The sequence below is a fragment of the Rhipicephalus sanguineus genome, chromosome 6 (genome assembly GCF_013339695.2).
Source record: "Rhipicephalus sanguineus isolate Rsan-2018 chromosome 6, BIME_Rsan_1.4, whole genome shotgun sequence".
NCBI classification, from domain to species: Eukaryota; Metazoa; Arthropoda; class Arachnida; order Ixodida; family Ixodidae; genus Rhipicephalus; species Rhipicephalus sanguineus.
The window spans coordinates 43529825-43541556 of NC_051181.1; positions in this window are offsets into that span (position 1 = coordinate 43529825).

Here is an 11732-nt window from a genome sequence, read left to right on the forward strand (position 1 = left end):
GAAGGCTCCCTCCGAATCCACTTCGTTCTCCTCCTCGTTTCCTCCCTGTCCCTACCCCCAAGACTATGCCCCACTATTCTATTTTCAACATCCTCCGAGGGGGAGGGCACGAAAGTTATACAAGTCACTCCGCTGCTTCAAATGTATACAACTTTTGTATCGGGTGCTTCACCACGTGGGCCGTTGCCACACGAACGGAACAGCCTCTGACTATCTCGTCTGTGATGTGATCACGTCACTTGGACAGCTGTTCTTGCACAGCCTAAATGATGCGCGCTTGCATCTCCGGCGTTTCCACCTGGGTGTGGCATTGCTGGTGCAATCCGCACTCAGGTTCTCCTGCAGGCGGTTTACTGCAGCGTTTTGGAGTCTTCTCCACGAAGTGCCTGGATACCTGCAGCGACGTTTCTTGCTGCGGCCCGAACCCTGCGAAATCTCGAATTTCACGAAGGTTCCCGAGATCGATGCTTGTCCTTCGGATGAGTTTACGCCATCAGTGGCGAGTCCCTTTGCCTGGCTATCCCGCTGCTCTGTAGGAATATCCTCGTTGAGAAGCTCCCATAGTAGGTTCGCGTGGTGGCGGTATTGCTTCGACTTCATTTTCGGGACCCTCCACTTCTCTTCCCGAGGCAGAAGCAGCGCTTTCTCTTCCTTGTCTACGCGCTCCTCCCTTTGCTCAGTCACAACCTCTTTCTTCTTTTGTCGGTACAATATAGCCAAGTCTTCTGGCAAGCACCTCATCAGGACGCGATTAAGCACCACAGTGTACTGATTAGGTGGTACACCCAGGCCTTCGAGCGCACTTACGCGGAAACGCACAGTGTCATGCAGCACCCGAACCTTCTCCACTTCCTTGGAACTCCTCACGGGCGACAATGCAAGAAGCTGGTCGATGTGCTCGTTTACTAGTAATTCTTGTCGACCGAAGCGCTCTTTCAGTGTGGTCACGGCAATTTCATAGTTGTTATCAGCCAGCCTGATGCCTTCGATAGCTCGCTTGGCCGCTCCCGTCAGGTACGTCAGCAAATACTTAAATTTCTCGATAGGCGGCAACTCCGTGTTCTCGTGATTCGTGGCGCTGTAATGGTCCCAGAATTCTTGCCACTGACGTAAATCTCCGGCATACGTCGGGACCTGAAGCGTCGGAAGCGCGACCGACCGGTAGTGGGGCGTACTGACGGGTCCTGGCGGCGCCCCAGCAGGTTCGATGTTGCTCTGGGTGGCTGCTACCCGGTCGCCATTGGGTCGACTCCTAGACGGTTCGCTGAGATGAGTCGACTGTTCTCGCTGAGACAAGAAGAACTGCGCGTCAGCTATCGCGTACAGAATCTTATCGTGGTAGTCGGTTGCACCCTCGACTTCGGCTTCAATAGCTTCATCTTCCGTGAGGTCGAGAACGTCCTTGTCTAGCTGGCGGAGTTCAGTTTCCTTAGCCTTCAAAACGGCGACTTGCCGGTTGACCTCGCGCGCCTCGGTGTCGGGGTCCTGCAGTTGTCCTGTCAGGAGCGTAATATTTCGTGAGACGCTGGCCCTGACAGTCCCACGCACCTTCCGAAGACGCTCGGCCGAAGTCATGGCAGTCCCGGAATGACCACTCCCGGGTTTCACGGCACCAAGTGAAAATAACGAGGACCCGTGGTCGTAGATCAGGAACACGTCTTTACTTCATGAAGGCTCCCTCCGAATCCACTTCGTTCTCCTCCTCGTTTCCTCCCTGTCCCTACCCCCAAGACTATGCCCCACTATTCTATTTTCAACACACCCCTTTGGCCCCTGCTTCAAGTAGACGGCACCCCTGGGTTGACCCACCCAGGGGAAATCGGCAGTCGCCTTTTCCTGTCTCTCTCTCTCCTCACATCTTCGTCTTTTCTCCCACTTTTCATCTTTGTTGTCTTCTCCTCACTTCTATTTACTTCCGTTTTCCTGGCGGCGAGGGTTAACCTTGTGTGTGTGCCCTCTGTTGGGCACATTATATTTGGTTATAGTGGCTGTGTACAGCTGACGTTGGCATGCCTTATATATATATATATATATATATATATATATATATATATATATATATATATATATATATATATATATATATATAAAGTGCTGTCGCGTCCCCATGTTGGGCTCCATGGTGGGCGGCTGGCATGGCTGCCGAAACTATACATAATCTATGGCCTCAACCTCATTTCCTCCGCTGAATGATCGTCGTCCCACAAAGAGAGGGCGCACCGAAGAGACTTTGAATGCCTTGTTCAAACCCACAGAAATTTTTCCACGCTTCCACGTAATCCACTGCGAAACACTCGAAAAGAACGATCTCTCCTTTTCTTGTATCGAAATGCCTCACCGACACACTCGGTCAAGGCTATAAGGCTACAAAAATGGCTAGTGAAGACCTTCTTCTGGAAGTGCATAGTAAGATCCAGTACGAAAAACTTTCAAAACTCACCACTTTTGAAAGCTCCCCTGTCTCACTTACACCACACGGATCCCTCAACAGCTCCCGAGGTGTAGTGTCTGACCAAGACCTGCTTGGCTTGCCTGAGAGTGAGCTCCTTGAGGCTGGAATGAACACCATGTGGCGCACGTGCAGCGAATTAAAATTCAGACGTGACGACAAAGAAAGCCCGACAAAACACCTGATTATCACATTTTCCACAAGCACCCTACCAGAATATCTTGAAACAGGCTACCTGAAGCTTAAGGTCAGACCTTACATCCCAAACCCGCGGCGTTGCTTTAAGTGCCAGCGTTTCGGTCACGGCTCTCAGAGCTGCCGCGGCCGTCAAACCTGTGCCAAATGTAGTTCGCACGATCGCCCTGCAGACGACTGTGTAGAAGTTCCCCGTTGTGCAAACTGCGAAGGTGGGCACGCAGCCTACTCTCGTAGTTGTCCCGCATGGAAAAAAGAAAAAGAAATAATAACACTCAAGGTAACGGAAAACATCTCCTTTAGGGAGGCGCGAAAACGCCTTTCTTTTCCACAGGGAACTTCATTCGCGGACGTGGCACGCAAGGGGGCAGTGTCACAAAGGTTCGTGGCGGCCGCACGTACCACGCACAGTGGACGGGCGGTAGCGCCAACTGCCCCCTCAGCGGAAGCAGCCCGTACTGCTCCGCAACCAAGGGCTGCAGGCCTCCGGATCTGCAGGCCCAGGGCCTTCTGTTCAGGCAGAAAGACCCAAAACACTGACACCCGTCCGCGTGAGCCGCGAGCGGGCATCCAGCGCCTCTGCCGAGGTGATGGACACAACGGCAAGCCCAACGGCGTCCCAGGCGCCGAAGGAGCGGCGCAGCTCGTTAGAGTGCGCCAAAAAAGAAAAAGCCCGCATCACAGCGCCTGGAAAGGGCTCTGTGACCTAAGGTAACAGTTCTTTCAGTACACACAGCACTAATTTACACTCAAAATGGATACACAAATTATACATGGAACGTCAGAGGTCTACTAAGAAACCTCGACGATATCCAAGAGCTGCTACATGAACACTCACCAAAAGTGCTGTGTGTACAGGAAACACATTTAAAATCCAAAAACACGAATTTTCTACGCCAATATGTGATATTCCGAAAGGACCGGGATGATGCTGTGGCGTCATCTGGTGGCGTAGCCGTTATAGTTAACCAAGGAATTGCATGTACCCACTTACCACACCAAACGTCCCTTGAGGCAGTGGCTGTTCGAGCCGTTCTATTCAACAAACTGATCACAATCTGCTCACTTTACATACCCCCGCACTGCCAGCTCCAAAAATATGAATTCGAGTCCTTAATAGATCAACTTCCAGAACCATTTCTGGCCCTTGGAGACCTAAATGCACACAACAGTCTAAGGGGTGACTCTCGCTGCGATGCGCGAGGTCGTCTGATTGAACAGTTCCTTCTCTCTTCTGGCGCATGTCTCTTGAATAAAAAACTACCAACATATTATTGCCTTGCAAACAGAACATTCTCGTCCATAGATCTCAGCATAGCGTCTCCATCACTTCTGCCCCTGTTGAATGGAAAGTTATCAATAATCCTTACGGAAGTGACCATTTTCCAATACTTCTGAACACACCAATTACAAATGAATGTCCCCCTCAGGTTCCAAAATGGCTGATTGAGAAGGCCGATTGGGAACAGTTTTCGGAATGTTACACTACTGTTAAGTTGGACGGACATGTCTGCCTTAAGCATAGATGCAGCTGTAGAATACTTTACATCATTTCTGATTGATGCCGCAACCAAATGTATCCCACAATCAAGTGGACAGTCTGGAAAACGACGAGTTCTATGGTGGAACATGAGTGCAGAAATGCGCGTAGAAACAAACAAAGCATGGAAGTTGCTTCGCGACTCTCCGACAGCGGAGAATCTTACAGATTTTAAGAATATCAAGTCTCAAGGCAGGAACGCGCCGACAGGCTAGAAAGAGTTGGCAGAAATTTCTATCAGCAGCAATTCAGACACACACGAAGGCAAACTCTGGAACATGATTAGTAGGTAGAAGGACGACAAACACATTCATTGCCTCTAGTAAACACACAAGGCGACAGTTTAGAAGACCAAGCAAACTTCCTAGTTGCACATTTTGAACAAGTGTCCAGCTCGTCGCACTATTCCGAGGCTTTCCAACGCTACAAGACAACAATAGAGAAAATTACACCATCTCCCGCTAAAGGGGACCATGAGGCGATGCGAAGCCGGAGCACTTGTACGATCGCGTTCCGTTGACGTTCGTTGGGCATGCTACCGACCTCGCGTCGTGGAACGCGAAGAAGGACGCTACGCGCGTCGTATCTTCCATCTAGCCTGGCCGTTAATTCTCACAGGGCGAGCGGGGAACGCGGTCGACAGGCGGGCGAGAGGGGGCAGCGTAGGAGAGGAGAGAGAAGAGGAGGGGACGCGCATGCGCTCGAGCTCATCGCGGCGTTGCGCAGGAGAGAATTTCGGCATGTCTAGCCCGCCTTTCAGAGGAAGAGTGGAAAGGGGGAGGGGAGGGGGAGAGGAAAAGTGGAGAGGAGAAGGGGAGAGTGTGAGTGGAGAGGTGTGTGGAGAGGGTATGCGCATGCGCAGTAAGGGTGGTCACGCTGCACACCACCGGATTGAGCTCGGCCTTAAGATAACTTCGCATCTAAAACAGAAATTAGAGCGCAAATCCACAAAACACGATGCGTACAACAGAGCTTTCTCCTTAGCTGAGCTGCAGGCATCGCTAAACTTCTGCAGTAATTCAGCCCCAGGCTCCGACCGTGTGGTATATGACATGCTGAAAAACCTACCTGCCGAAACGCAAAAAACCTTACTGTCCTTGTACAATGCCATCTGGTTTTCCGGCGAGATCCCCTCGTCTTGGTAAGAGGCGATCGTCGTTCCCATTCTTAAGCAGGGCAAGGATCCATCCTCGGTTGCGAGTTACAGGCCCATCGCACTTACAAGCTGCCTGTGTAAACTTTTCGAAAAGATGATAAACCGCCGACTTATGCATTTCCTGGAAACAATCTACTTGACCCGTACCAGTGCGGATTTCGCGAGGGTAGCTCCACCACCGACCACCTATTACGTATCGAGGCACAAATCCGTGACGCATTCGCCCACAAGCAGTTTTTTCTTGCTGTGTTCCTCGATATGGAAAAGGCTTACGACACAACATGGCGCTTCGGAATACTAAGAGACCTGTCCCACCTTGGTGTACGTGGTAGAATGCTATATATAATAGAGAGCTACTTGTCGGATCGTACGTTCCGTGTCCGAGTAGGAAATGTTCTATCAAGACCATTTCTTCAAGAAACCGGAGTGCCACAGGGTGGTGTACTTAGCTGTACACTCTTCATAATCAAAATGAATTCCTTGCGTCTTTGCATCCCACGGAATATGTTTTATTGCACATATGTCGATGATGTACAGGTCGGCTTTAAATCGTGCAACCTCTCGATGTGTGAGCGGCAGGTCCAGCTAGGTTTAAACAAGGTCTCTAGATGGGCAGACGAAAATGGCTTTACACTGAATGCACAAAAAAGTACTTGCGTCTTGTTCTCCCGAAAGTGAGGCCTCCATCCCGATCCAGACATTGGGCTACATGAACAGCGTTTCTCGGTAAAAACGGAGCACAAGTTCCTAGGACTTATCCTAGACACGAAACTCTCCATTATAACACACATCAAGTACATAAAACACAAGTTCATAAAAACAATGAATGTTCTAAAAGTATTGTCACGCACTGCGTGGGGTAGTGACAAGAAATGTCTGATAAATTTGTATAAAAGCCTCATACGCACTCGCCTAGACTACGGGGCGATAAGCTACCAGTCTGCGACACCAAGCGCCCTAAAATGCTTGACCCTGTCCACCATCTAGGCATTCGGCTATCAACGGGCGCCTTTCGCACCAGCCCCGTGGAAAGCCTCTATGTCGAATCGAACGAGTGGTCGCTACACCTCCAGAGATCTTACCTATCTTATGTATATTTCCTCAAGGTGAACGCAAACAACGAACACCCCTCACACACTACAATCAATGAGTTGTCTGCTTCTGAACTTTTTCACAACCGTCCTTCGATGAGACAGCCGTACTCACTTCGTGTGAGGAGCCTAGCTGAAGAAATGGGTGTGCCACATCTCGAACACTGTCTAATGGCTCCCGCTGCCTATCTCCCGCCGTGGCAGTGGCAGCTTATAGAGTGCGATCTTTCTTTCGTCGAAGTTACCAAGCATGCGCCACTTGCACATATCCGTACACACTTCCCTGAATTACAATACAAGTACCCACACCCTGAATTCTTTACAGATGCCTCAAAGTCTAACACTTCTGTGTCGTACGCAGCCGTTGGTCGATCCTTTTCCGATTCCGGTATTCTGCACCCTGATTCCAGTATCTTCACGGCAGAAGCCTACGCGATACTTGCGGCAGTTAAACACATAAAACAATTAAAACTACAAAAGGCAGTGATATACACGGATTCATTAGGTGTAGTGAAAGTGTAGCGAAGCTTATTGGAACTCTGAAGTGGGTCGTGCTCTCCGGCCCCTTCTAGTGGGTTGCCCTCTTCGGACAGCGCGCAGCTCCTCGTAGCTTTGGCATAGTGTGATGACCTCAGCCTCAGTGCAAGGGTTTTTGGCAAGTAGCATGGTGAAGGCATCGTCGTCGATGCCTTTCATGACGTTCCGGATCTTCTCAGCTTCAGACATGGTCGCGTTGGCTTTCTTGCACAAGTCCAGGACGTCTTCAATGTAACTCGTGAAAGACTCGCCGGACTGCTGGGCTCGTTCCCGTAAGCGCTGTTCAGCTTGCAGCTTACGAACCGCAGGGCGGCCAAACACGTCGACGATGGCGGTCTTGAAAGCGGACCACGTAGCGAAATCGGATGCGTGGTTGTTGTACCATAGGCTTGCGACACCCGCGAGGTAGAAAACCAAGTTGCTCAGTTTTCCTGCCTCATCCCATTTATTGGGTACGCGGACACGCTCGTAAATCGCGAGCCAGTCCTCGACGTCGGTGTCATCCGCGCCGGTGAAAACAGGAGGATCGCGGATGCGGGGGACAACCAGGACAGGATGTCGGTGCAGGGGGAGGCGTTTGCTGGGCGGCATCTTGAGCCATGGTAGAGGGCACGGCACGGGACCGAAGCTCCAAGGGCATTGAATGCTGACCGTAGCTGTTTGAAGGGCACAGCACTCTCCACCAAATTATAAAGATGTTTATTGGCGGACCCTCGGCGAAGATGAACGACAGCGACAGTCAAGGCGGGGCCGACTCTGCGCGAGCTGCGCGCTGTCCGAAGAGGGCAACCCACTAGAAGGGGCCGGAGAGGACGACCCACTTCAGAGTTCCAATAAGCTTCGCTACAAAAGCTTTAAAAACTATGACAAAACACACAAATCCGGTCCTTGTCTCGCTCTACTCTATTTTATGCACGATCTACTCACTTAAACAACACGTCGTAGTGTGCTGGGTGCCAGGGCACCGCGAGATGCAAGGCAACGTGTTGGCGGATCAGCTAGCAGCATCCGCCACACGAAAACATCCCAATACATCTGTAGCTATCCCTCCAATAGACTTAAAACCATTCCTCAAAAGAAAGCTCAGGGCCTTTTGGCAGAGCCCATGGGATAGGCACACACAAAATAAACTGCACGTTATCAAGCCGTAACTAGGTAATTGGCCGCCAGTATCAAAATCACGCCGCACAGAAGTTACACTCTGCAGACTTAGGATTGGCCACACATACAGTACACATTCATACATTTTGTCCGGAGGCGATCCACCTGTGTGTGACCATTGTGGCGACCCCCTCACTGTACTCCACACCTTACTGCAATGCACGGAGCTAGACGCTCTCAGAAAAAAGCATTTTTCATCTATATACCTGCAGTACCCACTCCATCCTGTTATGTTCATTGGCAGAGAACCCCATTTTAAATATCAGTCCCTCTTTGCATTCCTAAAAGATCTACACAATTTTAACGTTATTTCTCCAGGCGCTCCGTAGCGCGGCCTCATGATTGAGGTAGCTGCTACGGTTTCCATCAAAGGAAGCACCTGCCTCCCGGCCTTTGGGATCAAAGGCCTTGAGGAGGCATTCGTGCTGTTATCCCGCCTTTCACTTGTAAATACCATGATCACTCGTCGTTTATCCCACACCCATAGATCACACCACTTGTCACTGCCATAATTTTAGACTGTATACACATTTTTTACGCTTCTTTATAGCGCGTGATTTTAGGCCTCTATACAGCCAAAATACACCCTATCATCGTAATCACTGGTCATCGCTAACACCACATAAAAGACATGGCGCTCTTTGGCCGCCCATGGCCCTTGCGCCAAAAAACCCCACTATTCATCATCAAAACAATGAACATTATAAAAGTGCTGTCAGACACACATCATGGGGCAGTGACAAAAAGTGTCTCATTAACTCATACAAAAGCCTTATACGCACACGCCTAGACTATGGGGCCATAGTGTATCAGTCTGCCACGCCAAGCGCTCTGAAGATACTGGACCCCGTCCATCATCTAGGTATCCGTCTTTATACAGGTGCCTTCAGAACTAGCCCTGTGGAAAGTCTTTACGTGGAATCAGACGAGTGGTCGCTTCATTTACAGAGATCATACTCCTCTTTCGTGTATTTTCTCAAAGTGTATGCAAACGAGGAACACCCCACATATTGTACCATAAGTGACATATCCAGCTCTCAACTGTTTGAAAACCGTTTTACCGTGCGAGAAGCCTACTCACGGCGTGTGAGAGGTTTGGCAAGGGAATTTTCAGTCCCGCTCGTCGAAAACAGCCTGATGGCTCCAGCTATACAGCTCCCACCGTGGCAGTGGCAGCTTATAGACTGTGACCTGTCCTTCGTAGAAGTCACGAAGCACGCCCCTGTTGCACATATTCGTATGCACTTTTTAGAATTACAGCACAAGTATTCTTGCTCCGAATTCTATACTGATGCGTCGAAGTCTCATTCTGGCGTCTCTTACGCAGCGGTTGGCCCATCCTTTTCGGATACCGGCTTGCTACATCCTCAAACAAGCATGTTTACGGCAGAGGCTCACGCAATATTGTCAGCCGCTAAGCGTATTGAGGAATCAAAACTACCTAAAGCTGTTATACACACAGATTCTTTGAGCGTTGTGAAGGCTTTAAAAACCTCTAGAATTCACAAAAATCGTCTGCTTCTTAAGCTGTACTCTGTCTTGTGTGGAATTTATGCATCCAAGCAGCACATCGTGGTATGTTGGGTGCCAGGCCACTGTGACATAGAGGGCAACGTTCTGGCTGACCGGCTTGCCTCATCTGTTCACACAGACGCCGCCAACACTTCCGTGCCAGTTCCAGCATTGGACCTCAAGCCCTTTTTAAGGAGAACACTCAGAGCTTACTGGCAGCGCTCGTGGGATCGACAAACACAAAGTAAGTTACATCTTGTCAAGCCGCAGCTTGGTAATTAGCCACCGGTATCAAGGTCACGACGTACAGAGGTCACTCTCTCCAGACTTAGAATAGGTCACACATACAGCACACACGCACACCTTCTGTCAGGTGGTGATCCACCTATGTGCGAGAAATGTGGTGAGCCACTTACCTTGCTTCACGTTATAATACAATGCACGAATTAGATGCTATAAGGAAAAAACACTTCCCATTAGCCTACCGAGAGCATGTTCCATTACATTCTTTGATGTTCTTAGGCAGGGAACCGCTTTTTAAATACGAGTCGTTGTTCGCGTTTTTAAAGGATGTACATACTTTTCATATCATATTCCCAGGCAATCCGTAGCACGACCTCTCAGCAGAGGCTGCTGCTGCGGTAGCTACATCAGAGAAAGCACATGTCTCGCGGCCCTTGGACACAAGGGCGTTGACGAGGCACCCGTGCTAGTGCCAGGCCCCCATATATTTTTTCTACCGCGACCACTTGAAATTCATTCTAACGGACACACATTTCACGGCGCTGTCATTCTTTTAATACTTTTATGTTTTAGCCGCCTTTAGCGCGCGGAATTTTAGGCCCATATACAGCCACTTACCATAACCATCGTTCAGATTTATTATCATGTCCTGGCGCTCTTTGGCCATCAAATGGCCCTTGCGCCAATAAACAACATATATCATCATCAGCTTTTTTGCGGATTTGTAAGTACAATTTCACAATCCTGAAAACGCCACTTTTACTGGCTCACGACACCTGGTAAGCGAAAAAACTGCGAAGAGAAACTGCGGGTGGAGTATTCATCTTGAAATTCCTGCACCAGACACTGTGACATCATAAAATTTGAAAGAGTCTACTGGGTCCTACATAGCTTCCAATTGATAAAATTGAAATACATTGTCATCGGTGAGTTCCATAGACTTAGCATACGAAGTTTCAGAAAATTGTGTCAAGCCAATTTCGCGAAAATCCGAAAAATACATTGTAGAATTCCTTACATCACGTGCGGAGATTACGGCGCGAAATTTAAAAATGAGACTTCAACCTTGATTTTCTGCGCTAATAATGAACTTATGACAGTGAAACTTATGACATTAGAGTTCTCAGAGTGCAGTTTATCAATCTCAAACAACTCATTATTTCTCTTTAGTGTCTTTTTAAGGCCTGACCACACACATCTTTTGCAGCGCATGGATTTTTGACGCGGCGCCACACCTTCTCCCTATGGAGAGAGTGGGCACGCATATTCGCGTAGCCATGCGCCCTCTCTATATATATGTTGGGAGAGGGCACTGTGCCGCTCCGTGTCGGAAAGCCTTGCGCTGACGCACTGCAACGGGTACGTGTGGTCAGGCCTCTAGCTGTTCTGCACTGTGGCTTTTTTGATGATGCGCAAGCGACTATATTGAATGTTTCTGGTCACGTGCAAGTGCCGCTTCCTATGTTTGGATGACTGGTGTCATTAGTTAGCTATGCCGGAGTGTGAAGTCCCAGGAATTGACGCTGGCATAATAGTGTCGATCTCAGTATCGTGAAATCCTCAGCATCCCGCAGGGGCGTCTGCGCAAGCAGGCGTTTGGTGTGTAGCGACACCACGGACCCGAGCTAACGGGGGGTTTCGACCCCTCCTACGCCTTGCCATGCGTGGCTGAGCCGTGTCCGGGGAAAAGGGGATCCTGGGGGTTGAGCCGACGCTGGGTGTTTGGACCTTTAAGGCCCCCCAGCAGAGGCAACACACCTCTTTGGCCCTAGCTTCACGTAGACGGCACCCTGGGCTGACCCACCCAGGGGAAATCGGCAGTCGCCTTTTCCTGTCCCTCTCTTTTCA